At 35.8% G+C, this 27,358-nt stretch overlaps 1 protein-coding gene across 1 annotated transcript in view; it reads right to left on the bottom strand.

The window, feature by feature from the left end:
- Nucleotides 1-10,567: 10,567 nt before the first annotated feature.
- Nucleotides 10,568-27,358, bottom strand: part of LOC149787293 (uncharacterized) — a 47,554-nt gene continuing 30,763 nt past the window's right edge. The window contains exon 6 of the mRNA XM_089976085.1: nucleotides 10,568-16,009. The gene's annotated coding sequence lies outside the window, so the exon portion shown is untranslated. The remainder of the gene's footprint in view (nucleotides 16,010-27,358) is intronic.

Raw genomic sequence — 27,358 nt, 5'->3', positions numbered from 1 at the left:
TTAGTCAGGGATTCAGCAATCATAGACAAGATTAGGGCAAAATTTCCGATAATAACTATCCATACCCCAAAATCTCATCAGTTTCTTATTGATAGGAACAGTGAATTCAGCCTTAACATTAACGTCTATAGGTTTTATTTGACAATGTCCCGCTACATGTCGTAAAAAGGTAACACAAGCACATGTCGTAAAAAGGTAACACAAGCACGGCAAAAGTTATTCTTACTCAAGTTGATTGTCAAATTTTGCACACAGCGCCTTTCGAAAAACTTCCTGATGGTCTCCATGTGGTCCTTTTTGGTGTCGTTGTAGAAGATAACGTCATCGATGTAAGCGTCACAATTTTCTATACAAGATGTTATAGTATTTATCAAACAATGAAAATAACTTGGGAATCCCTCATCCCAAATGACTTGACTTTGTATTGGTAAAGTCCGTCACGAGTACCGAATGCTCCTTTGCTCTGTCGGAAAGTGGAATTTGCCAGAACCCTTCAAAATGTCAAACTTTGTGATGCATTTTGGCATTTCTCATCCTGTCAGTGCAGTCTTTGAGTCTAGGAATTGGAGATGAAACTGCCTGTTTATTTTGCTGCACTTATCAGTCTGGTTTCGGCACTAGAATACTCCAGTCACTTTTACTTGGTTGGATGAAGCCATTGTCCAGCAAATATTTAACTTCTTTCTTCAATGGCCTTGCTCGAGAGGATTCAGCCTGTAAGCATGTTGCTTTACTGGCTGTAAATTCACTATGCAACGTGGTGGAATATCTTATTTATTCGTGTTGGACAATCTGGAAATAAATGTTCTATTCTTCTGGTAGCTGCTTCTTTTAGTTCATCAATTGTGGCAGCAGACGCAAAAGCTCCAGATTGTCCAAAATTTCAGAATTGCAAAGATTAGTGACCGCTATCTGATTTATCATCTTCGTTCAGATTCTCTATTTCCTATTTCTTCCAAGAAGGATTCGACTCAACAAGATAATAATGTCTGGCAAGTTCAATTACTCGTCCTCTTTAAGAATTCTAATTTCCCATCTAATTTCTCCTCGGTAGGATCAGCAAGAAAATTCTCTACAGCGTATATCATGGTGAAAGCTTGATTGTTTCACAATTAATTTCCCAGCTCCTATTAATCTGGTTACATCTGGGGCTTAAACAAAGTAACAAGACAAGTTAAAACCCAACAAACTTTCAAGTTTCCAAAATATAATTTTTGTTTCCCTAAAATATAAAATCAAAGTGAAAGAATTAGAAATAACTTACAGTGCTTGAATTCCTATAATATTATCCTATATTGTTCTATCAAATCCACATCAATCCAGAAACTATCCAAAGGTATTCCGAATGAAGGTTCTAATGTCTTTAAGTGCTAACGTGCTAGCATCACTGAAGAATTGCATTTCTAATCCCAGAAGGTTTCATTTCAAGTAATCCCGTGAAAGCAGAATATCAGTAAAGTCCTTGAAAATTTCACATTACCCGACTGGATTATTTAAATGTCTTAGTCCTTGAATAATTTCATATAATCATCAAGCTATTGTCTGTTTCAGAATAAATGTTTTCCACTCTGCAAGTCCAACGAACAAACAAATAAATCAAGATTTCCTCGCATGACTATTTCAAAACTGTCATATGAACTGAAAAATGAACCGTTGAGTATTTAATTCAGTTAGATAGTCTCTATATGCGCACCAAACTTAAATGATTTTGACCAAATTTAACTGTGAAATATGTAACTGTCACGTTCTGACCTTCTAGAATTGTTGAGCCAGTGAACAACTAGGGCGGGATATGATATCTCTACAGGGCAACTGCAATCCTTGTATCATGTGATCTTTCGTGACCTCCATTCAAAATAATGCATGGCGTACTTTACCGAAATAGTCGTTAATTTGACCTTGGTAATTTATGAATGAAATCTTATACGTGCTGTACGTGTACTTTTACCATAGCAGAAGCTAGCTACTGAATTTAAAGAATTAAAACATAATAATCATAAACCCAAACGACTTAAATAAAACTATATTTTAAATTAATATATACTGCAGAGTGGTGGTGGTGGTGCCAAGGCAAGTGCGCACAGCAATAAAAAAAGAAGAGCCTCAAGAAAAAGAAAAGTCCAAACTAAAAGACATCTCCTGTCAGTAAAAGAGGAACTACTGCTGCTAGGACGCCAAAGTACACCAGAAAATCACATCGCTCGTATACAGTGTCGTCTCCAGCAACTTCTATTTCGACGTTCGCCGTTGACCAAAATGCCTGTCAAACCTAATTTAACGCCAGTTTATCTAAAGTTGATGAAAATATGGAAACCCATTTCTAAAATAGCATCTTTTCCTGTGTCAGCGACGACATTTTCTTCTTTAGCCGCAGCTGCTACAGATAAGAAAGTGTCCTCACCCAAGACCAACTCCAGGACAGAACACAAAGATATTACAAAGTTTAGCGATCCCAACAAGAACTGTCACGATTTAGTCCATTGAAAACACCTCAATTTCGAGTGATGTCCGCACGTGCGAACAATTAGTACAGACGAATTCCAATATGAAAAGAATTGTGTGATACGATTCACTGCAGCGTTTTTGCTCCTGAAACAAAAGATGTCACTCCAGAGAAGTGTACATCACCCTTCTCGTCGTCTTCCCGAATTGCAACATTCCTCCAAAAAGAGGACAAAGAAAGGGACTCCTTCATCGTTTAGTTAAAGAATGGGATGTGTTGTTGTTACTTCGAAACCCAATCCACCGACTTGAAAACAAATCATTAAAAAGCACCTATAGACATTTTAAATATCGTGTATGAATGTTGTTTGAATTTGTTGAAAAGAGCGGTATCTTTTTTTAAGATATTAAAAAAATCAACACTTAGGAAAACATATGAATATTATTCGCCAAGTAGTGAAAAACAATCAATCAAAGAAAAAGATGCTGGGTCAACTCGGAGGATTTATATCCATGCTCAAATGACCCTTATTAAAAGGAGTGGTTAAAAGGAGTGGTTGCGTGGCTGCTTTTTTTGTTGGAATCGATTGTTGGACCACTGTTAGGACCTTTCAGGAGATAAGAAGGAAAAAATATAAAAGGGACCCTTTATGGAAAGACATCACACATGTATCTTTGAATCTTGCGAAAGACAAAAGCTCACTTTAGTTCCATATAAACGACGGATGGAAACCATCGTTGGTACCAGCATCGGACACGTCATTTACCGAATCCTAATCTCAAGGAGATGTCAGTTACAACAAGAATTAGAATCGCTGATCGCACCGATTTATCAGAAACGGAAAAATCGCAGTGGCGCGAACAGTATTGCAACGTCTTCAACTCTTTGGCCAGAACATTTTAGACGAGACTTCTAATCCTGCTCTCATGGATTTCAAGACGATCATGAAAAGCGAACCCAAAGTCTCCAAGACAGACTCGTCCACAAGGATGCAAGAAGAAGACACACGAGAAGTGTTTCAAACTTCGTCGGCTTCAATACCAACTCGGGTGGCACCTTCCTTGGTGACACCTTATTCTACTCCTAGATGAGAAGAAATACAAGTTTGGGATGAAAATACGATGTCGACAACTTCTTTAGCTGGAGAAAAAGAAAGAAGGGAAGGTGTTAGTGAAAAAAGACATCAAGAAAAAGACTGACCACTTCACAACAATCCGCTCCTACTCTATTGGCTCACCTGACACATCAAGTCTACACCAAAGTACACGAATCTGTGAGTGAGACACATCAAGCCTACAGAGAAGAACACAAATCTAAGAGTAGAGATGCATCAAGCCTACACCAAAGAACACAAATCTAAGAGTAGATATGCATCAAGCCTACACCAAAAAACACGAATCATCTAAGAGTAGAGATACATGAAGCCTACACCAAAGAACACGAATCTAAGAGTAGAGATGCATTAAGCCTACACCAAAGAACACGAATCTAAGAATAGAGATACATGAAGCCTACACCGAAGAACACGAATCTAAGAGTAGAGATACATCAAGCCTACACCAAAGAACACGAATCTATGAGTAGCGACACATGAAGCCTACACTAAAGAATACAAATCTATGAGCGAGACACATCAAGCCTTCAGCGAAGAACACGAATCTAAGAGTAGAGATGCATCAAGCCTACACTAAATAACACAAATCTATGAGTAGAGACTGTGGACAGCAGGTGATTTATTGAGTACTCAGCATGGAGACCATTTTAGCAGCATTTATTACAGTCATGTCCATGCTGTCGATTTATGGAGGAGTTAGAAAATTGTATCATGCTGCTAAAACCAAATTTAAAAGTGTACACTTACCGGAGGTGCGAAGATGGTTACAAAATAATCGATGCACATGTTATACAAACCCATTCGATGAAAATTTTCCAGAAGTCAAACCAAACTGGATATTGATTATCAATGGAAAGCCGATACAGCCGATGTATGTCATTTGGCAGCGTACAGTCGTGGTAACAAATATTTGTGCTGTGTCATCAGTGTTTACAAAATCATCTTGGGTCGTTCCTTTGATTTCTAAAACAAGTTTCGAGTTGGAATGAACTTTAAAACTGGTTTTGAAATAGAATGGTCGTCACCCTCTAGGATGGCAGACAAAGATGCAGAATTTCTCAACCAATCTTTTTTAAAAGAATTGAAGAAAAAACAGACATCCATTTTACGACACTGACAATCCTGAAATGAAGACCCAGTGTCGTATAACGTTTTCAATGAACATTAAAAGAACGAATGTGGAAATATTTTACACATGAACATACTTTCAACTACATCAACCTTAACCACGTCTAGTCAAAGCTTACAACTAATCCTGCCATATTAGCATCGGATTTGCACCCGAAGAAGTGACCCCCGACTACGAAGTGGTGATGTTTGATAGATTGCTTGGAGCTTCACCAAGTGCCCCCAAGAAATCCGGAATGATGAAGACAGGATATTGTGACGCAAAAGCACCTTCGACAAATGTTATTTACCTAACTAGACAGCCGGATGGTTTCGTGTCACTGGATGAGTACGTGGTTGTGATCTTGCCATCTGCAAATTGGAAAACATGAATGGTGAAGTGTTAAAATGACCTTCCTACTTGCACGAGTTACGCGTGATCATAAAAGAAGACATGCACGATATCGAATAATTCGCAATCGAAAAATAAGTAAAGAAGTAACCATCATGCCATTAAACACTCAGTACCTCTCCTTCCCAGAGTTCCTCTCTTCAAGAGGTATATAAGATCTTGTGGGAGTAGTGTGCCTAAAATGCAAATTGTCTTTTTATACCAAATCTTTGTGGTGTATTGTGTCATCGGAGCAGTTATCGCCAATTAGAGTTTGCAACAAGGAAAAAAGAAATTGTACACCAATTTACTCAAGTTGTATCATTTATCTTTTCCCCGGTTCTTCCTTGAAATATTCTACATCCAGTAACAATGGCAGCCTCGAGACCAACATCAGTCACAACAACAGGAGCATTTGGAAAATTTGGAAAATCATTATCCTTTGACATCTTGTGACTCCGTCGAATTATAACCAATTGCGTCTTTTATGACTACATCATCCCCTATGAAAACTGAAATCGAAGGACAGACCACAGATTACATCGATCTGATAGCAGTCACTTGTACCTGAAATTCAAAGTTCTGACTGTGGCAACGCCAATCCAGACACCGGTACCAGAGTAGCTCCATCAACAAATTCATGCATTTGTTGTTCAGTGAAGAAAATTTATACTTGAAATAGCAAACTAGTCAGTAGTAGCATGGATACTTTACCTTTACTGAGTGTATCTGGAAAATCTCTTTGCGTACGGAAAAGAAGCTAAAAATACACAAGTAGTGAAGGGGGGCACTTTACGGACAGTATGAATTACCATTGTACGACCCCGTGGGCACGTTTACGAACAAGATTTCTACGGACCTCCTAGGCACGTTTGCGGACAATGGGTTTTGGTATAGGGTTAATGTATCAATCTATCACACCTAAAATATTAAATCGAATTTAAAAAAATTAGGCAAGAGGGTAAATTTTTCGAGCCAAACATAAAATATAAAATCGCCAAAAATTTTTTAGGCAGGAGAGTAAATCTTTTTGAGCCAGTGGAGTGGCCCTGAAATGTCCTTTTTTTTCGTTAGCATGAAGCACATCGCATAGGTCTTCTTCTCTTCCTCAAATTTCTTATATCATCTGGACCGTAGATGACAACTCGCTTCAGACAACTTGTCTCTCCACATTGATCCTTCTTTTCCAAATGCGAGTATCGGTGATCCGGATGGTTGTCCATGATCTGATATACATGGGTTAGTCCGTACGGAACATCATCGACGATACCAAAGTTGATGATTGAACGTTAGTTCATATCATGTGACGAGACCAGGTGAAGGGAATGAAATGGAAGAGCGGATCGAAACGGATTGAGTTTTTTCACCAATCCTAACACGCGTTACAAAATTCAGACACAGTGCGGAGTCTGTCTTCGAATCCGAAGAGAGCTGACTGTGACGTTACATTCCCTATATAGATGAGCTAGCGTCTGTGCGCAGTGAATCGATGCGACGGAGTTTTCAAACATGACGAAAACTAAGAAGACGATGAATTGGAGTTCACCGGATATGAGGACGAGAAACGATGGCATAGCAGCGGCTACCAAAGTCAACACAGTCATACTTCCAGAAGAAACCGATTTTAATTGGGATTTAGTGAATTTTCTCTCTTCGCAAGAATTTGTTCCGGTACCAAAACGTTCGCCAACTTCACCTTCTTAATCACACTTCGAAGATTTAAGTAGAGATGGAAAGAAGACTTAGAGAAACTTTGATAACAGCTGAAAGAAGCAGAACAAGCTTTTCTCCTTCAACAGCTACAGCAAGAAGAAGAGGCAAGAAGGAAACGACGGGAAGAAGAAGAATCAGCTGAGAAAAAAAACCCAAACAAAGTCTAGGAGAGAAGGATGACAGTGAAAGTCAAACAGTGATGGTACTCTTAGACATTTTGGCAGAGTTAAGGAGTCTGAAACAAATGTTTTAGTAATCTAATCTGTATTAAAAATCAGCCATTTTAATTTTGAGAATACATTTCTGGATGGTGTATCATCCAGAACACATTAACTACCATAGTTGGAATTCAGATGTGCAGAAATAACATTAAATGCTGTATTTTAAATTCACGTTTTGATTATTTAGATCAAATTACTGTGACAGCCTCAGGAGAACACTGCTTTGATTATTTAGATCAAATTACTGTGACACCCTCAGGAGAACACTGCTTTGATTATTAGATCATATTACTGTGACAGCCTGAGGAGAACACTGCTTTGATTATTTAGATCAAATTACTGTGACAGCCTCAGGAGAACACTGCTGTGATTATTTAGAGCCAATTACTGTGACAGTCTCAGGAGTACACTGCTATGACTTAGATCAAATTACTGTGACAGCCTCAGGAGAACACTGCTTTGATTATTTAGATCAAATTAATGTGACAGCCTCAGGAGAACACTGCTTTGATTATTTAGATCATATTACTGTGACAGTCTAGATGAAATTTCTGTGACAGCCTCGGGAGAACACTGCAGTGATTGATTAGATCAAATTACTGTGACAGCCTTAGGAGAACACTGCAGTGATTATTTAGATCATATTACTGTGACAGCCTCAGGAGAACACTGCTTTGATTATTTAGATCAAAATACTGTGACAGCCTCAGGAGAACACTTTTATAAAGGTCAAATTATGTTGACAGCCTTTCAATTCTTACTACAAGAAGATTAATATTTGCCAAATTGGAAAAACTATAGTGTTCAAAACAATTATCTTCTCTTTGAAAGTTGGGTATTCATGGAAGGTTATCAAACTAGTTTTGGTTTATAAGTAACGAGCTGTAAATAAAACACTGTTCTGTCAAATAACTGTAAAACTTTAAATAATGGTAAACACCATTTGCACAAGAGAGAGAGAGAGAGAGAGAGAGAGAGAGAGAGAGAGAGAGAGAGAGAGAAATCACAATCATTTAAAAAAGAATGGTTATGAAAAAAACAAGGTCAGTCTGTTGTCACAAATACCCCCATCAAGCAAATGTAACACTATATGGACCCAAGACATTTATGTAACACTATAGAGACCTAAGACATTTATGTAACACTATATGGACCTAAGACATTTATGTAACACTATATGAACCTAAGACATTTATGTAACACTATATGAACCTAAGACATTTATGTAACACTATATGGACCTAAGACATTTATGTAACACTATATAGACCTAAGACATTTATGTAACACTATATGGACCTAACACATTTATGTAACACTATATAGACCTAAGACATTTATGTAACACTATATGGACCTAAGACATTTATGTAACACTATATGGACCTAAGACATTTATGTAACACTATAGAGACCTAAGACATTTATGTAACACTATATGGACCTAAGACATTTATGTAACACTATATGAACCTAAGACATTTATGTAACACTATATGGACCTAAGACATTTATGTAACACTATATAGACCTAAGACATTTATGTAACACTATATGGACCTAAGACATTTATGTAACACTATAGAGACCTAAGACATTTATGTAACACTATATGGACCTAAGACATTTATGTAACACTATATGAACCTAAGACATTTATGTAACACTATATAGACCTAAGACATTTATGTAACACTATATGGACCTAACATATTTATGTAACACTATATAGACCTAAGACATTTATGTAACACTATATAGACCTAAGACATTTATGTAACACTATATAGACCTAAGACATTTATGTAACACTATATGAACCTAAGACATTTATGTAACACTATATGGACCTAAGACATTTATGTAACACTATATAGACCTAAGACATTTATGTAACACTATATGGACCTAAGACATTTATGTAACACTATAGAGACCTAAGACATTTATGTGACACTATATGGACCTAAGACATTTATGTAACACTATATGAACCTAAGACATTTATGTAACACTATATGAACCTAAGACATTTATGTAACACTATATGGACCTAAGACATTTATGTAACACTATATAGACCTAAGACATTTATGTAACACTATATGGACCTAAGACATTTATGTAACACTATATAGACCTAAGACATTTATGTAACACTATATGGACCTAAGACATTTATGTAACACTATATAGACCTAAGACATTTATGTAACACTATATAGACCTAAGACATTTATGTAACACTATATAGACCTAAGACATTTATGTAACACTATATAGACCTAAGACATTTATGTAACACTATTTAGACCTAAGACATTTATGTAACACTATACAGACCTTAGACATTTATGTAACACTATATGAACCTAAGACATTTATGTAACACTATATAGACCCAAGACATTTATGTAACACTATATGGACCTAAGACATTTATGTAACACTATATAGACCTAAGACATTTATGTAACACTATATGGACCTAAGACATTTATGTAACACTATAGAGACCTAAGACATTTATGTAACACTATATGGACCTAAGACATTTATGTAACACTATATGAACCTAAGACATTTATGTAACACTATATGGACCTAACACATTTATGTAACACTATATAGACCTAAGACATTTATGTAACACTATATGGACCTAACACATTTAGGTAACACTATATAGACCTAAGACATTTATGTAACACTATATGGACCTAAGACATTTATGTAACACTATATAGACCCAAGACATTTATGTAACACTATATAGACCTAAGACATTTATCTGGCCAAAAAGCTATTTATTCTGGTTATGCCTGCGTAAATTTTGAATGCCTAAAAAAACTACACAACCATGTTACAAGTATTAAACTGTTCACTACCAAGGACTCATTTTGTACAATTCATAGTCTGTAAATAAAGAATATAGCCACACAGGCCTACAATTAATTATATTTTTAATAATTTTGATGAAAATAAATAAATAACAGGTCATTCTGTAACTGGAAGCAGGGACTTGGGGGTGCTCCTTGAAAAGGGCAGTAAAAGTAGCCACAGACTCTGACAGATTTAGGTTGGTAAATTACCTGGCTACTGGAACTTTGAGAATGACAACGAAAAAATACATCACTAAATCATAAAGCTAAAATAAAGTTTCATATTTTAGAACACAGCAGTCCAACTAAAGGCCCACATTTAATTTTTGTTTGCATACTATAATATATATGTATGGCTTGCAAACTTTACATATTTGTTTGCATACTATAATATATATGTATGGCCTGCAAACTTTACATATTTGTTTGCATACTATAATATATATATATATGGCCTGCAAACTTTACATATTTGTTTGCATACTATAATATATATGTATGGCTTGCAAACTTTACATATTTGGTCCATGTGGCCGACAGTAATGAAGATGTTGGACCAATCTGTATTAGAATATAATGGGGCACAAACAAGCATTTACTTGCATGTACGCAGACACAAACCAGTATTAGCGGGAATGCACGTAGAAGCATATACAGTACATACTTCATAATATCAAATAATGACAACAAAATGTACAATATGTAAAAAATAGTTTAATATTTACAAATATTTAATTCATCAAAAACGACTGCTGCATTTGCATGTAAAAATGAATAGTCAAGATTAGGACATCAGCCAGCAATGTGACTACTTTGTTACCTGTACCCTGATTATGTAGCATGTAGAACACACACATAGAGATTACAGACATGTTTAATCAGGCAATTTAGGTTTTGGTGACTTAGATTATATGCAGTTTTGAGAAACATCTTCCAAATTATTTAGATTATACAGCTTGAAGATTTATGACATTTAACAATGAATTATGTCAATGAACCCATGCAAATACTTGACTCAATCAGGAACAGGGAATTTTTTCTCTCTGTGATGGAATAAAAAATGATCAATTCATGTTGATGGTTTCTTATTTTCTACACTTGTCATGCATTTCATAGAGTATCAAGTCATGCTGTTCTTTTTTATTTTCTACACTTGTCATGCATTTCATACAGAGTATCAAGTCTTGATGTTCTTTATTTTCTACACTTGTCATGCATTTCATACAGATTATCAACTCATGATGTTCTTTATTCTCTACACTTGTCCTGCATTTTATAGAGACAAATAAACTCATGTTGTTCGTTCTCATTTTCCACACTTGTCATGCATTTCATGGAAATGGTTTGGAGGTATTCAGGCTGGGAATTTGTTCATATTACTGTGGAAATGGTATGGAGGTATTCAGGCTGGGAATTTGTTCATATTACTGTGGAAATGGTATGGAGATATTCAGGCTGGGAATTTGTTCATATTACTGTGGAAATGGTATGGAGGTATTCAGGCTGGGAATTTGTTCATATTATTGTGGAAATGGTATGGCAGTATTCAGGCTGGGAATTTGTTCATATTACTGTGGAAATGGAGAAGTTCAGGCTGGGAATTTGTTCATATTATTGTGGAAATGGTATGGAGGTATTCAAGCTGGGAATTTGTTCATATTATTGTGGAAATGGTTTGGAGGTATTCAGGCTGGGAATTTGTTCATTTTATTGTGGAAATGGTACGGAGATATTCAAACTGGGAATTTGTTCATATTATTGTGGAAATGGTTTGGAGGTATTCAGGCTGGGAATTTGTTCATATTATTGTGGAAATGGTATGGAGATATTCAAACTGGGAATTTGCTCATATTATTGTGGAAATGGTTTGGAGGTATTCAGGCTGGGAATTTGTTCATATTATTGTGGAAATGGTATGGAGATATTCAAACTGGGAATTTGTTCATATTATTGTGGAAATGGTTTGAAAATATTCAGGCTGGGAATTTGTTCATATTATTGGGGAAATGGTATAGAAGTAGTCTTGGTGGGAAATGTTTTCATATTATGGTGAGAATGGCATGGAGGTATTCTGGCCAGGAAATTTTTCATCTTAATGTAGGAATGGTACGTTCATATACACTTCACATAGTTGGTTCATCAATTTTCACATTACTACCTTGAAAAAATGGTAATAAAATTGGATCTGAATATGCAAACATACAAAATCTACATAAACTTGTATCAACAAAATAGTCTTAACCTCACAAATCTAAATAGTCCTATATTAATAAAACAGTCTTAACCTCACAAATTTAAATAGTCCTATATTAATAAAACAGTCTTAACCTCACAAATCTAAATAGTCCTATATTAATAAAACAGTCTTAACCTCACAAATCTAAATAGTCCTATATTAATAAAACAGTCTTAACCTCACAAATTTAAATAGTCCTATATTAATAAAACAGTCTTAACCTCACAAATCTAAATAGTCCTATATTAATAAAACAGTCTTAACCTCACAAATCTAAATAGTCCTATATTAATAAAACAGTCTTAACCTCACAAATCTAAAGAGTCCTATATTAATAAAACAGTCTTAACCTCACAAATCTAAATAGTCCTATATTAATAAAACAGTCTTAACCTCACAAATCTAAATAGTCCTATATTAATAAAACAGTCTTAACCTCACAAATCTAAATAGTCCTATATTAATAAAACAGTCTTAACCTCACAAAATCTACATATGCTTAAAAAGTCTTAGCTACATTTAAATAGTCCAATATCAACAAAATAGTCTTAACCTAAGAAAATCTAAACAGTCCTATATTAATAAAAGTCTTAACCATACAAAATCTAGATATACCTACACAAATAAAACAGTCTTAACCTCATAATAAAAAAAAAGTTGAACAGTATGATTCCTCAATAAATCTAAAAGAAATCCTGTTATGTAGAAAAGAGCAAAACTAAAATTTGTGTGTATAATATTCTTAACTGTTAGCTCACAGGACTCCATGCTTTAACAACAATGGTGCCTAGTGATTATGATAGAATAATTCTGGGACTCTAGAGGGTCTGTGCCAGTTGCTGCAATAAACCAATTGTATTGCATGATCATTACTTATTATTAGATCTGTGCAAAGTTTGTATCACATGATCATTACTTATTATTAGATATGTACAAAGTTTGTGTCATGTGATCATTACTTAATTGATCTGTGCAAAGTTTGTGTCACATGATCATTACTTATTATTAGATATGTACAAAGTTTGTATCACATGATCATTACTTATTATTAGATATGTACAAAGTTTGTGTCACGTGATCATTACTTAATTGATCTGTGCAAAGTTTGTGTCACATGATCATTACTTATTATTAGATATGTACAAAGTTTGTGTCACATGATCATTACTTATTATTAGATATGTACAAAATTTGTGTCACATGATCATTACTTATTATTAGATCTGTGCAAAGTTTGTATCACATGATCATTACTTATTATTAGATATGTACAAAATTTGTGTCACATGATCATTACTTATTATTAGATCTGTGCAAAGTTTGTATCACATGATCTTTACTTATTATTAGATATGTGCAAAATTTTTGTATGTTGTGTATCACATGATCATTACTTATTGGGAGGGGGCATTCTAAAGATATTATGAACCTCTGAGAGAGTGGCAAGTATAAGGTGAAGTTGTTTAAATTTGGAACATGCACAGTGGAGAGAATATTGGTATACCTCTATGTTACTTTCATGTACAGTGACTGAAATGTCATTGGATATTGTACTTGTGGAAATTGTACATGATCTAAGTACACAGCTAATTAAAATGACTGCTCCTTTGTCCAAAAATCAGCATGAATTAATCAAAAGTATACTGTCCTCAGTAATTATTAAAATAGGGAAACAAACTTTGCCAGACTAGACAATACCAACTTCTGAAAGTGCAATGAATGAATTACATTATAAAATTAAAATAAATTACTGGCTCTTTTTATAATTATACTCTTATGTCTATGAAATGAAAATGGCCAAGCAGAGAGAGGAGTTTTTTGAAAGGTGCACATCTGGAGTAAGGCCAAGCTGTGTACTCTATAACCCATATTACACCCATCAATCATATACCAAAATAAAGGGAATTAAGTGTTCTTTGAACAATACTTAATATATACGGGGTCTTTTTTAAATAGCCAGTATAACCAGTGAGGATGCTCAGGGAATGCTTTTTCATTTAAAATCTAACCCTATGCAAAATATGAAACTGGAGAGTGCCACATATTATTAGATATGTGCCATCTTTAAATGTTGTGTATCTCATGATCATTACTTATTATTAGATCTGTGCAATCTTCTGTATTTTGCATATCATATCATCATTTCTTATCAGATCTGTGCAAAGTTTTATATGTTGTTTACCACATGGTCATTACTTGTTATTAGATCTGTGCAATCTTCTGTATTTTGCATATCACATGATCATTTCGTATCACATCTGTGCAAAGTTTTATATGTTGTTTACCACATGGTCATTACTTATTATTAGATCTATGCACGTTTTTGTATGTTGTTATCACTTGATTATTTATGAATAGATCTGTGCAAGTTTGTGTATGTTGTGTATCACATGATCATTACTTATTTGAAATTTGCAAAGTTTTGTACATTGTGGATACAGAATAATCATTATCTTACGTGTGAGCTTTGTAATTTGCTCATTAATACATGAAACTTGACATGACCATTCTGTTGAGCCTGCCTCTGAGCTCTATTCCAAATCCAAACAGAGTTGGGTAAAATGGTATTGAAATAGGATGAACGTAAAAACTTTAATATTGAGGTTAAGCTAAACTGTAGACAGACAGATGCACTTACTGATGGATATATTCAAGGATACCAAAGTGACTGCTACTTTGACAGATGCACTTACTGATGGGTATATTCAAGGATACCAAAGTGATTGCTACTTTGACAGATGCACTTACTGATGGATATATTCAAGGATACCAAAGTGATTGCTACTTTCACAGATGCACTTACTGGTGGATATACTCAAGGATACCAAAGTGATTGCTACTTTGACAGATGCACTTACTGATGGATATATTCAAGGATGCCAAAGTGATTGCTACTTTGACAGATGCACTTACTGATGGATATATTCAAGGATACCAAAGTGATTGCTACTTTGACAGATGCACTTACTGATTGATATACTCAAGGATACCAAAGTGATTGCTACTTTGACAGATGCACTTACTGATGGATATATTCAAGGATACCAAAGTGATTGCTACTTTGACAGATGCACTTACTGGTGGATATATTCAAGGATACCAAAGTGATTGCTACTTTGACAGATGCACTTACTGATGGATATATTCAAGGATACCAAAGTGATTGCTACTTTGACAGATGCACTTACTGGTGGACATATTCAAGGATACCAAAATGATTTTAATTAGAGCATCAACCAAAGTGAAGAGGTTCTAGGGTTCATGCTAATTGTATTATGTTTAGGATTTCAATCCGAAAAATGTTATTTACCATTATGCTTTTAACTACAATTATCATGACCAGGATTGAATACCAAATTACACAGGAAGCCATGAAGTATTTGAAAACATCATAAGCACTGGTCTGATTGCTACCAAATCATTATCTAAGCATGAGACTGGAAATAAATTCTTGTTGCCATAAGAGAAATATTGATCATCATTAAAATAAAGAGGTTAGGGAATTGTTGGTTAGTGTTGGTTTAATGACTTGAATCAGTCACATACAGTAATGTTATAAGAGTATGGCAGTATTGGGTAGTGTTGATTTCATGACTTGAATCAGTCACATACAGTAATGTTATAAGAGTATGGCAGTATTGGGTAGTGTTGATTTAATGACTTGAATCAGTCACATACAGTAATGTTATAAGAGTATGGCTGTATTGGGTAGTGTTGATTTCATGACTTGAATCAGTCACATACAGTAATGTTATAAGAGTATGGCTGTATTGGGTAGTGTTGGTTTAATGACTTGAATCAGTCACATACGGTAATGTTATAAGAGATTTCAATATGTATCACACGTCTAGCTCAACATGATCAGGCTGGCACACAGTGTTCAGGTCTGTGACCTGTCATCACTGTAAAGATAGAGTAAAGGCAACATTTTATATTTCTAATGAATTCTGACTTTAGAATCAGTTCTAAAGCTTTCAGCAACTAGAGTATTTCATAATCTACCACCTGGTTTAAAAAAGACCAAACTGTTTTGCCTAAACAGGCAGTCATCCTGTGCCAAAGCAGGCAATCATCCTGTGCCATAGTTTGAGTAAAGATTACACTTTCTATGGAATCTACTTTTATGTTAAATGTTATTGTTCACAGTTTTTTTACCCATACAAATTATTGGTTTCAGCAAGTGGAGGAAGAGGCCAGTAAGAATTCTTCTGACTGTAGGAAGGTAGTACACTGTAACTGTAGGAACATATCACAGTGTAACTTTAGGAAGGTATTACAGTGTTAACTTTAGGAAGGTATTACAGTGTTAACTTTAGGAATATATTACAATGTAACTTTAGGAAGGTATTTCAGTGTAAATACCTAGCCAGATATGTTCAAGACAAAAGTTCAGTGGAATGTTTTGTAAATATAAAAGTCCACTGAGATGTTTTTGTACAGACAAAAGCCCACTGGAATGTTTTGTAAACACTCCTTCCTAAAAGTTCTCCATCCAGAAAACGCACGATGAATAAAAAAAAAAACAAGGTCTTCTTATCTGTATCAGAAGCATCTGTGAAGATTAGTTCATTTTAAATCAAGACAATCAACACAAAGATTCATCTGTGAGGACTTGATCATTGTAAACAAAAATAACCAACACAAAGATTCATCTGTGAGGACTTGATCATTGTAAACAAAAACAACCAACACAAAGATTCATCTGTGAGGACTTGATCATTGTAAACAAAAACAACCAACATAAAGATTCATCTGTGAGGACTTGATCATTGTAAACAAAAACAACCAACACAAAGATTCATCTGTGAGGACTTGATCATTGTAAACAAAAACAACCAACATAAAGATTCATCTGTGAGGACTTGATCATTGTAAACAAAAACAACCAACATAAAGATTCATCTGTGAGGACTTGATCATTGTAAACAAAAACAACCAACACAAAGATTCATCTGTGAGGACTTGATCATTGTAAACAAAAACAACACAAAGATTCATCTGTGAGAACTTGATCATTGTAAACCAAAACAACCAACACAAAGATTCATCCATGGAGTCTGCTTTGTCAAGTTTTACAAAGGAGTGTGATTTGGATTTTTAACGTAGCTTTTAACAATTTTTCATTCATATCGCTATGATGTCTGCAGTGTGACAGTTTATAGTGATGTCTAGCACTGGGGCATCATGCTGCAGACATGTAGCATGATGTCCCACCCAGTTACAGTATCCTGATACCAGGCCGGCCAGTCCTAACACTAACCTCTTAATGATGAGCGCCAAGCAAGGCAGCTGTTAGTACCATTTTTGTAAGTCTTTGGTATGAATCAACTGGGGATCAAACCCACAACCTCCCGCAACCGAGGTGGACACTCTAACCACTAGGCCACCAGAGCGGTCAGTTTTACAAAGGAAACAAAGAAGACTAGCAGAAATCCAATGTGTACAGACAACAACTTAATAGGTTGTATATCTATTATTGTCTTGGAAACATACATCGAGTATGGACTATTATTGTCATGGAAATAGACACAGAGTACAGACTATTACTGTCATGGAAACAGACATAGAGTATGGACTATCATTTTCATGGAAACAGACAGAGTACAGACAATTATTGTCATGGAAACATACATAGAGTATGGACTATTATTGTCATAGAAACAGACAGAGTAGAGACTATTGCTGTCATGGAAACAGACAGTAATGACTATTACTGCTATGTAAACAGACAGAAACAGACATAGAGAAGTACAATATATAAGTATAATTGTCATGGAAACAGACAGAGTATGGACTATTGATGTCATGGAAACAGACATAGAGTAAGAACTATTATTGTTACCGGGTATGTAAACAGAAACAAACATAGAATATGGACTATTATTGTCATGGAAACAGACATAGAGTACAGGACTGTCCTAATATATAAGAAAGCAATGACTCAGGCAATCTACATTCAACAAACTTTTTCCAGAATACAACTGCTGAATGGCTAATAAATTGATCAGAACAGTAGACATGAAGGAAGTATTGCTTATTAAGGATATAGTGCAGATGTGATGATGCTCATCCAGACAAAATCAGAACCTTGTAAACCATTCTTGATGACCATGTCCCTTAAATTGCTGAAGATTATTGTAATTCCTAAATTTCACAGCAATTCACTAAAAGCTGCATGAGTAGCTACAGTCCCACACTGCCTCCAGCTGTAAGTCACAAGGAGCAAATAACTTTTACAAAAATCATAGGAGTACAAACATACAAACATTTGTCAATAAATGCATCTTTTCATGAGGACCAAAATATATACTGAGTCAAAGAGAAAGGTTGAATGGCATGCTCAAAGTTCTCTTGCAGAAACTGTTCTAAAATGGCACCAGATGAAGAGACTATCATTTTGCTGTCTCAGCTGCACTATGGTTGGCCAGTAAGATGGTCAATACAGATTCTTAGGGTATATTCATTGGTGAGGGTCAGATGAAGAAGTCAGTTGTTGAACTTGTTTTGAGTCATCAGAAGGCGAGGGAGTGAAAAAGAATATGATAGAGTGCCACAAGTTAAATCCTGGGAAGACAGAATTGTCACCACATTCTGGGGAGACAGGATTGTCACCACATTCTGGGAAGACAGGATTGTCACCAAAAAGGAATCTAGGCCTGGAGAGGAGGTCCTGATGTTGCTTCCATCCAACTTGTCCAAAATGAAGGTTCACTAATTGGGGGTTAATCATGTCATTTAAAAGGTCATATTGGGATTATATGAAAGATCTGGATAGCATCAGACTGAGTGTCAGGCAGATAAAGAACTGCAAGACTAGACATGAAATATTGCTCAGAGTTCAAAAGATGTGCTTACTTCCAAGCCAGGCAAGGCCATTTTGATTGCTCACAACAGTTGAACGACAACATAATTCCCTATCACAAATTCCCCATGAAAAGAGTGCTCAAGTTAAATCTATATTCGACGAAATGTTAAGCAAGGATTTATAAGACCAATAACAGGTCCGTGGAGTTCACAACCACACTCATTCAAAAGAAAAATGAAAGTCTATGACTATGTTGGCTATAGTAAATTGAATAACATTACTCTATTTGATGCCTACCCTATTCCAAGGAGAGATGAACTCTAAGAAATTGGGAAATACTAAATATATTAACAAACTGAATATGATAAAATGTTACTAGCAGATACCATATCCACTGAAGCACGGAGGAAGTCTATATTCCAGACATCTTTGGTCTGTATGAAGTCACTGTTATGGGATGAAAACTACGCCAGCTACATTGTCATGCACGACACACATGTTTCTGTCAAAGTTTGGGGGCTCGTACTCATACAGTGAAAACCCTGCTTCAGCAAATTAAGGTTCCAAGATCAGAGATTGCAAGAAAATATCCTTGCCATAAAACCTTCCAAATGTGATGCTGGAAATGACAACATCATCACATTGTTGTTGGTGGCGTGACATACAAGTTAAAGCTATGACCAACTTCCCATTCCTGAAAACAAAGAAAGAAGTTTGATCCACTCTGGTAATGGTGAGTTACCATAGAAAATTCATCAGAAATTTTGCTGAGCTTTCAGCTCTGCTTTGTGACATTCATAACAAAGGAAAACCAGACCATGTTGTTTGAGACAAGAAGGTTATTCAGTAATTCAGCGACTTGAAAAATGCCCTTGCAAAGGTACCATTCCTCATCAACCTGTTACGGGGTGCCCATTTATACTGCAAAATGGCCCGATTGATATCAGCATTGGAGTTATTCTGAGCCAATATTACAAGAATATGGAGGAACATCCTATAGCAAGCTATTGCCCAGCAAGCAAATTATTCTACAATTGAGAAGGATTGTCTTGCCAGGCAATCAAAGATCTTAAGTATTGACTGTACATTGCTCCACTGAGCATTGAACTTAACCATAACCCTCTGACCTGGCCAAACCAAAACATAGGGAAGAACCAGTGGGTTTTTAAATTGTCCTTGTGTCTACAGCCATATGAACTCACAATCAAATACTGATGGGAAGCAGACAAATAAAAACAAGAGGCTCAAGTGGACGTAATTGTGGTCACCTGGCAAAGATCATGGAAAGGTATGCCACAAAGGCAAATGTATTTTGCTCTGACTGATTTACTTTATTTTTTGGCACCAGCTCCAAAACTGATATTGATTATCCAAAGATATAATCTGAGAATAGGTTTCCATCTACCCGTATCACAATTTTCATGCAAGATATATCATGCAGCACATTTTTGCGAAGCATGAGCCAAATTTTCACTGTCATATTAGACTAAAAGTTGCAAATAGGTTTTTTCTACCTGGCTGGTACAGAAGCACATTATTGACCCAACCTGAACAATTATGATAGAAGATGTTATCATCAGGAATGTTTAAACCAAAATTTGATCAAACAGTCTCATTTATTTTGGAGAAAAAGTTGCAAATAGGAGACTGATGGAAGGATGATTAGATCTATGATGGATGCTGCAAGTCCATATCATCTTTGGCTTAAAAAAACAATGTCAGATACATCAGTACTTAGTATGACACAAATGGTTCAGCCATTCTTGAGAAGGAATTAAAAATGGCGAATATTGATGGACAGATCACAGATGGTGAGGTGTTCAAATGACAGTGCCATGCCATAAGCTACCTTGACATCAGGTCAGGTGAGCTAAAAGGTACAATTTAAGATCTATTTGCTTCAAGAAATGTAGATACTGATCTTTTTGACCCAATTTTCATAAGAATGATGCTACTTAACACATATATAACTTTTGCCCAAGCATTATCTGTCTGACTACAATGGCAATTTGCTACAATGGCAATTTTCTACATGTCATAAAGCTATTAATGCATGTTGGAATATTGCAACACCACATCAATATTGAATGTACTGTAAAATAAAAAATATATGCAGGCATTAACATTTGCAATTCTAACTTGAACTTTATATTGATTAACTTCCAAAGAACCATATTAAATACAACAGACCTTTCGCAGATTTAAGCCATTTTTCATCAATTCTCTGACATGATTCTTGAATGGTGACACAAAAAAAATAAGTGCACATACAAATCTTTGTTCTACAGCTATACTACAAATAAATGGCAAGTTATACATTGATATGGGGATCATACAGTCATAGCAAAGTTCAAAATATTTGTTCAGGTCAGAATCTACACTCTCAGGTGTCAAAGAGTTTCCACACCATTTGAACTTGGCCTGAAGTGTGTGAATATTATTTTCCCCAAATCAAAAAAAATCTATTTACAATGTATTTAAAAAACAGATTTTCTTAAAACAAAAACAGTATTCAAATGGCAAGTGAAACTTAATGAAACAAAAATGTTCTAAACATATTACAATTCTCATCATAGAGAGAGAGAAATAAGTATTTTATTGTCTCATACATGTAAAAGGCAGAATTTCAAACAGGACTGACACAGACCTGCTAGTGTACTATGTAGTGGCAAATCTGTGACCATGCTCTCCAAATTTGACTGCAAAGTATGTACAAGTAACAATGATATCTCATGCTGGCTTTGAACTACTCCCTCAATATAAGGCCCTTTATTATAACACAGTGCCTGTTGCTGAGCATGTATGGACATATATCCTACATCATTAAATGGTAATAAAATTATGTGAATCGTGTACTTCATTATAAGGCAGTAAACTGTAACTCCTATGGACAGTGTTATAAAGAGGGAATAATGTATCATGTACTTCATTATAAGGCAGCAAACTATGACTGCCATGGACAGTGTTATAAAGACGGAATAATGTATCATGTACTTCATTATAAGGCAGCAAACTATGACTCCCATGGACAGTGTTATAAAGAGGGAATACTGTATCATGTACTTCATTATAAGGAAGTCTCATTATAAGGCTGTTTACACTGACTCAGCTATAATAAGGGAATACCGTATCATGTAATTCATTATAAGGCTGTCTCACTATAAGGCTGTTTACACTCAGTTATAATAATGGAATACTGTATCATGTAATTCATTATAAGGCAGTAAACTATAACTCCCATGGGCAGTGTTATAAAGAGGGACTACTGTATCATGTAATTCATTATAAGGAAGTCTCATTATAAGGCAGCACACTCTATGGATCCCATGTACAGAAGTATAACAAGGGAGTACTTGTCAAACTTGACAAACACCAAGTCAGTGCTAATTATGGATGTGAAACTATTCTGCAGTGGTTTTGAGAAATGACATTATTATTTTTCTTTGGTACCTTAACTTTCCTGTTTGTGAAGCTTCTCACCTTTTTTTCTAACATACATACAAATTGATCCAATACCTAAAATCGCATATACCAGTTCTTGAATCTATGAATTCATCCATCCTACAAAAACCACAACCGCTGGAACCAATTAACTTAGTTTCATTGGAAATATACAAAATGTTTGTATTATTAAATACATTTTCCATTCAGCAAATATCCTTTATAACTGTCATTCTACATTTCTGTTGGAAATATGTCTGCTTCCTATGACTCTTTGTAAATATGATATTAATGAGAAAATCCTAGCCATGGTGTAAATTTGCATTCAATCAATATAGTTCATTTTGTCCACTGCATGTCTAAAATTTGATGAGGTACACCAGTTTTAGGAAAATTAGACCTTAACTTCTTCATTTTTCCACAATGGGTATTCTATCTTTGCTGTCTAATTGGCACTTCTGGTTATTGTAGAGCACTGTCAGTTGTATTGAACTTGGAACAATGTGTGTGTGTACATGCTAATATTACAAGTAAATAAAGCCCACTGCATTTTCAGTCACATATTGTCCAATACATGGTTTTCAAAGTTATAAACATGGATATATAAAAGGAAATAATTTTATCTGCAAATTCACTATGCCTATGATAATAAAAAATTCCACACAACTACACCTACTGCTGAACAATACTATGACTAGAAAATGTATTAAATTATCACAGGCACAATGATGGACATTCTGGTGTAACATCTGTCAACTTGCTGAATGTTACTAGGTAACATTAAATATATCACACAAATTCAAATGAGCAAAACTTCAACATTTCCTAACCAATTTTTATGACATTTTGAGTACAAATTTAGTGTTGCTTCTAGTTGATATAGATGTGAAAAATGTAAAACAAAACAAATTTGATTTTGTTTGATGTGGCATGCCAATAAGTAGGTATATTTAATTCTGCTTCAGTGGCAGGTTAATTAGCCCTGCTTTAGTGCTAGGTTAATTAGCCCTGCTTTTGTGAAGGGTTAATTAGCCCTGCTTTAGTGATAGGTTAATTAGCCATTTTAGCAATAGGTTAAGTATCCCTGCTTTAGTGATAGGTTCATTAGCCCTGCTTTAGATATAGGTCTATTAGTCCTGCTTTAGCAATAGGTTAATTGGCATTGCAAATTTCCTTGATTCTTTCCTAATGCAATCTAATGAATAAGTTTGTAAAACGCGATTCGACATCACTGATCATAGACATAGTTACTTTAATAAAACAAATAAATCTGACACAGAAACACAGCATGAAACAGCATTCATATATTTGTCACATATTAATAAACTTATCTATGCTTAATTTCTGTTTTTCTGTCAATGACATATATGCAGTCTTTATTTTAAAAAGTGGATCATTTTGAATAGATTATGTGCAAAGATCAACTGATTTGCAACTTATGAAAATTTAGAATCTTTTATCCATTCATATTTATTTTAATATCCATACTTACAAAATATGTATGAATGAATTATATTTCCAAAAAAATACAGAAGCAACATTGTGAGTATTGTCTTATACATGTATTATAGCATGTACATCTCAACTATTAACACTAGTAACATGTGCCAATATGAAACTAACTTTTTCTAGTAGAATATATTTCTTTGTGATTACTTACCCAATCATGATACCTTAGGATAACTTCTAGTACTTCACAAATCCAACCCTCACAGGTTAAAAGCTTTTAGCAAAAGACCTAAAAGTTATTTGCAAACCTAGGCAGTGACCAGGCAGAGTGATCTCCCCTTGGTACAGGGATTTGTGCCAAATTCCATGAATATCTCAGTTACATGAATATGTTGCCCAATCATAATGTCTTAGGAGAATAGGTAAGAGGTGGAGGGAGATACAGTCCATTACCCATGAAATGCCATCTCTGGTCCCATAAGGTATGAGGCAGATTCTAGATAACTTAAATCGAGAAGATAACATCTGTCAGGAAGTGGCTTCAAAGGAAAATTTTCCATTCAAAAAGTTACTGCACAACCTGAAAAGGTGACCTGTTGCACTATGGCTCCTACCAGATCAAGTTGAGCCCTTTGGGATGAAAGTGGATAATGTTGACTCTGATCTCCATTCCATAGCCTAGACAATGTCAGTTAGAGAATATTCCAGTCAAATGCTATGCTTGTGACATCTGCTCTAACAGCATAATACAATGGAGCTGTAGGACTGTTTCTAGTTGCATAAACTCTAGGGATATCCCTGTGACCTTGTCGGTTGCCTTGCAAATCCCTCCACTGTAGCTGAGATTGAGAGGGATCATGGTTTGTAGTGAATTCCGTCAACCTAATATTCAAGGAGGAGAACAGATGATGGAAGTTGTGAGCATATCTTGGGCCAAGATAGGTCCATAAGGTTTGGGTAGAGAGCATTGAGTGTCTTCCCCCTCTTGTAAGTTCATAGTTACTATTATGGCTATAATATGTTGTACCTCTGTTATAAAGTGGACCCTCCTACGAATATGTGCCTGCTTGTTTTGCTTAGGTTTGTGATGGAAGGATATAAGCAGTGGTCATCATAATGAGGATCATCAAAATACTGATACAAGGCTGATCCTACAGTGTCAGTGTTGTGAATCAACTCATGAAATGGAAGTCTGAAAGCATTTGTGATATAATACACCAGTAGATGCTTGGAACTGATGACATGCTTAGTTCCAAAATATCAATAACTTTTCAGGCTGGGGAAGCAATTGGAAGTGGTAGACCTGGCAGGCAATGTTAAAAAAAAGGACATAACTCATCCAAGAAAGATCTAATAATGACAAGGGAACTTGAATGCCTGTTTCAGCATCTATAGATTGAGGTGGTGATGTCACCATCTCCTGTGCTACCTGCGAAGTAGTTGAAGAAGAATTTCAATAATGGTGGCCCACTACACTTGCAGCACATACAAGTCGGATCCCATTACTTCTAATGTGTCATTAACTAGAGTCTCTTGGGTGGCAGTGGCTTGAGGGTCAGTGAAGAGATATCGCTTGAAAATGGAGGTCTCAAGATGGATATCAGATGCCATAAGTGTTTTGAGGTACTATTACAAATAACATTGATCCATGAGGGTGTCCATATAAACCGTATGTCTTTCACAGGAAGTCCCTAGCAGCACTATGTGGTTAGACTGATCCATGACACTGCCTGTATAGCCCGGGCATTGTCTGCAGTAAGTCCCTAGCAGCACTATTTGAGTTAGACTAATCCATGACAGAGCCTGGGTATTGTCTGCAGTAAGTCCCTGGCAACACAATGTGGTTAGACTGATCCATAACAGTGCCTGTATAGCCTGGGCATCATCTGCAGCAAGTCCCAAGCAGCACTATGTAGATAGACTGATCCATGACAGTGCCTGTATAGCCTGGGCATTGTCTGCAGTAAGTCCCTAGCATTACTATGTGGTTAGACTGATCCATGACAGTGCCTGGGCATTGTCTGCAGTAAGACCCTAGCAGCACTATGTAGTTAGACTGATCCATGACAGTGCCTGTATAGACTAGGCATTGTCTGCAGTAAGTCCCTAGCCGCACTATGTGGTTAGCCTGATCTATGACAGTGCCAGGGCATTGTCTGTGGTAAGTCCCTAGCAGCACTATGTGGTTTGACTGATCCATGACAGTGCATGTATAGACTGGGCATCATCTGCAGTAAGTCCCTAGCAGCACTATGTGGTTAGACTGATCCGTGACAGTGCCTGTAATGTCTGGGCATTGTCTGCAGTAAGTCCAAGCGGCACTATTTGAGTTAGACTAACCCATGTATAACTGGTTTCATGAAGTGGTTTCATTGGAACTGGACAAGTCTGGTGGCTTCCACTGTGATCAGTTATATGGCCCAGTCCAGATGTGAAGGAACATGGCCATCATGGCTGGCATGACATAGTCCAGTTCTTGAGGTTGTGATGGGGTATGGGATATTGATCCACGTATCCAGTCCATAATTCTGATATGCAAGACTGTATCTGATGCTCTCCATCTAGCTGCCCATGAATAATATGGAGCAAACATTGTGTGCAAGTAATGTTTTCATCCCTCAAGCTACGACTGACTTCCATCCATAAAAGGCATGTCTGACATGTACTGCTGGAATGATGACCAGAGAAAATTACAGATGTTGCATGGTTGTCAGACAGGTCTTGATCCTGAGTAAACCATGTATAGAAAACTGACCGGTCCAGGGAGGAAGCTATACAGTAACATTAACAATTCTCTATATTACACGCAAAAGCCTACACATAAAAAATGAACTGAAGCACCATACAACATAGGTGCTACAATATCCATTATAAGACATTTTACCTGTTGGAACAGGCCCAGCGATGTTGTATACAGGTAAATTTAATTAAGTATCACATATATGACTATGACACGCTAGGAGATGGCTAAATGAAGGTAATGAAGCATCAATATAAAATATCAGTTCAAAATACCACCTATAATGATGGCATGTACACGAAATGTCTGTGAAGCTTGGCATCCAGATGCTCAATGCATTGGTATAGAAAACTTACATGTATGTTTCCAGTTGTACCAATAATTAAGTACTTGTTAAGAGTTTTCTATAGCCCACTACAGACATGCATGCACACATAAATTAAAACTATAGCCAGAACTATTGTGAAATCATCTAGGCTACCCATGCAAGCACATAAATACTATCAAATAAATATGATTTTATTCTAAAGGCAGAACTTTGTTGTCATAGGAGGGGAAAAAAGTTGGAAATATAGAATTTGTTTACTTCCCTTTCAAGTGAAGACTCCTCCCACTTGTAAATGTTGAGCTTCCAGAAACATGGTAGAGGATTTTTCAAAGTTCCTCTTAGCGAGAGTGTGCTACCTGGCACAAGCATATGTAGTAACTGAGATATTCATGGGTTTTGGCACCAATCCCTGTATCATGGGGAGATAACTCTGCCTAACCACCACCTAGGTGGGCAGATAACTTTTGAATTTTTAGCTAAATGTTTTT

Source organism: Sinohyriopsis cumingii, chromosome 12 (genome assembly GCF_028554795.1).
Source record: "Sinohyriopsis cumingii isolate HCF-2022 chromosome 12, ASM2855479v2, whole genome shotgun sequence".
In the NCBI taxonomy this organism is placed as follows: Eukaryota; Metazoa; Mollusca; class Bivalvia; order Unionida; family Unionidae; genus Sinohyriopsis; species Sinohyriopsis cumingii.
Note: the sequence above shows the minus strand (reverse complement) of the source record. Positions and strands in the feature narration are given on the sequence as shown.